The following is a 3027-nucleotide window of genomic DNA, read 5'->3' as shown; positions in this document are numbered from 1 at the left end:
ACAAATTTAATTTGTGCTGGTGAAACTGTGAATTAAGTTTGTTAGTTGTGAGGTGTCAACAATTTATATTTTTGTTTTATATATTTTTGTATCCTTGAACCAAAGTAAATTAAAAAATTTAACCTTAAAAACAAATAATGTTCAATTATAAACTATAAATTTTTTTCGACGGTCATTTTACTTGAAATTTGCGAAATTTTAATTTTTAGGCGTCTTATATATTTCCGAAGCTACAAGCTTTGTCAAATTCCTATAAAACTAAAAAGCTATAAGAAAATATAAATGCAAAAAACTTAATTAATTAATTTAAAACACACTTACATAATTGCAGACAATTTGAAGATATTTTATATTCAAGCTGAATTTTCTAACATTAAATTATTTTTTCTCATCCTGATTATATGCAATCATTTCATATATTTTTTTATTAATGAAAGTAATGTAAATAGTGTGCAGCTGGTTTTTAAGGGTATTTCTATTTGTTGTAAACAAAGTGCTATTTTATATATCAATGCAGTTATGTTTAAAAATTTTCATTAATTGTCATTCGTCATCTTTTGCAAATTGCATTGAAAATTAAAAATCAACGCGTTGAAAAGCTTTACTTTTGATCACAGTCAATATATTTTCGAAGTATACTTGCAATAATTACCCAAAATACATACAATGTTTTAGTTAATCTAAAATATATTTTAACTGTATGTACATATTTTTCTTAATTTTCCTAAATAAGTTTATTTTTTCGTCTTAAATTTCAACGTTCTTATGTTTTCAAAGATAATTGAGTTTTCGCACAAAAATAAAAATCCAAAATAAAATTTGTATAAGGTTCCAGCCCAAATCTTCAAATAAGAGAAGTTCTTAATAAAGAGGACCTTTAGAATAGCAGACCTAATAGCCTTATTCACTATTGATTAACTAGTTTTCAAACTATTTTGACAACTAAAATTATGCAATTTGTTTTAATTAGAGATAAGAATTCTAAGAGAAATTTTCATTTATATTTTTATGAAGTTTTATTTGCAACTTTTAGGTTGTAATATGGTTGTGGTTTAATAATTTTTCACCATAATTGATTCAATAAAATACTCAAAATATTACGTATAATATTTGAATATTAAGATGAGTTTAAAATATTAAAATCAATTATTTAATATCTAATCATTTAGTACAAGAAATTTATGGAGCCCTCCAGAAAGAGAAGGAGGGAGTTGTTCTCGTTCAGTCACCCAAAGCTAAGTATGTTAATGGTGTAAGTACTGCCTAGAAATTGTTTCTCATCGGCTCGCCTGAAAAGAACGGGCAAAGAAGAGATATTGAACTGTGTCGTCTTTGTTTGGAAGAGAATGAGGCGGAAGAGCATCTGCTGTGCCAGTATAAGGCTGCGGTCTGCTTAAAACTAAGGAATTTCGGGCGGAGCCCCTCATTTAGTAGAACACCGATCACAGAACATCCATTCGATCGATAGAGACATGGTCCCCTGTTATTAGCATTAATATTCATCTTTTCGAAAATATTGTTTTGGCAAATTAATTTTTAATTTACAGCAAAATATATATATAAATACATATATAGATTTAATAAGACAATTTTTGCATAATTTAATTAGTTATTAAATTAATTATCTAATTAATTATAGTGTTAAAATATTTGAATCCCTATACGTTACAAAACCAAAAATGAAACTTCCTTAAAAACAAAATACACGTAATTTTTTTATTAAAACTTTTTACTAACAAAAATAAAAATCTTTTCTTTTTATCGTAAATATAAAAGTTATGAAACTTTGAAAAGCGAATGCAAGTCATAATATAACTGAATTAAATGGTAGACATAAAGTAACCTTAACAGAGGTAAAGTGAAAGAATCCAAAATCATAATAATGACTAAAAGTTAATAAGAATAATAACATTAGCCAGGAAAATTATAAAATGTAGACTATGTATGTATTCTTTAAATTATTTTCAACCGCGTTTTTCTTTTTATATAGCTACTTGAAAAAATCATAGCTTTTACAGTAATAAACATAATATAAGAATCCCAAAGAGATGACGCTCTTGAAAGTTAAGAAAGAACAAAAACAAAATGGAAAGGAAAAGGGAAATTTTTTCACCATTGCGAATTTTTCCATCATAAATGAACTTATTTAAGAATTTTTTTTTTTCAAAAATAAAACGAAAAGTAGGAAAAGTTTACTACGATTCTATATAGATTAGTCTTAAATAGGGTTGGAAAATAATATGACGCATAATACAAAGAAAATTATTTTAAAAAAGAAAATGAACAAAACGAAACAGGAAGGAAAAGTTCACATAAATCCGACTAAAAGATTTTCATAATTTTTTTTTGTATGAAGAACGCAGTTTAAAAGGTCCTTTCTCTTAATCTAAATGGACTTGTTTTTATTGTTATATTTTTTCCAAAAAAAGAATTATGTAATAAGTTAATAAAAAAAAAATTATAAATAAATTAAAGGATGTTTTAATGTTTTACTTGAATAGCATACACCACAGTGTTATTAGAATTTATATTATTATGAAAAATTTAATAAGAACAATTTTGCAACAAATTTAAATTAAAAAAATATTGCATATTTCGCGGGGCTTTTCATATCTTTTCTATAGCAACACCAATCAAATAGATTAATAATTCAAAAAAAATATTGTTCTAGTTAAGTATTAAATATGGTTAATTTTAATTTTAGGAAGAATTGGTGTTACAAATTTTTAAATTAAAATGAAAAGGAAAAAAAGTTCCTCAATTAAAATTCCTCAATTTTAATTCCGAATTGGAAAATTGTACACAATTTGTTAAGTTTAAATGGAATATTATGCCCTTTTTATTTCCTAGCATTTCTAGAAATTAATACACGTTGACTACCGGACCAAGTTGAGTTTTCAAGTTGGTCTCGTTTATAATTTTTTCAAAAAAAATAAACACTTGTAAATATCATCGAAAAATTTGTTACCTAACTGAAAGCAAAAAAACTAGACCATGAAATTTTTCTTTTCAGTTTATATTAAGACG

Source organism: Condylostylus longicornis, unplaced genomic scaffold, assembly GCF_029603195.1.
Source record: "Condylostylus longicornis isolate FDR11 unplaced genomic scaffold, ASM2960319v2 ptg000038l, whole genome shotgun sequence".
Classification (NCBI taxonomy): domain Eukaryota; kingdom Metazoa; phylum Arthropoda; class Insecta; order Diptera; family Dolichopodidae; genus Condylostylus; species Condylostylus longicornis.
Note: the sequence above shows the minus strand (reverse complement) of the source record.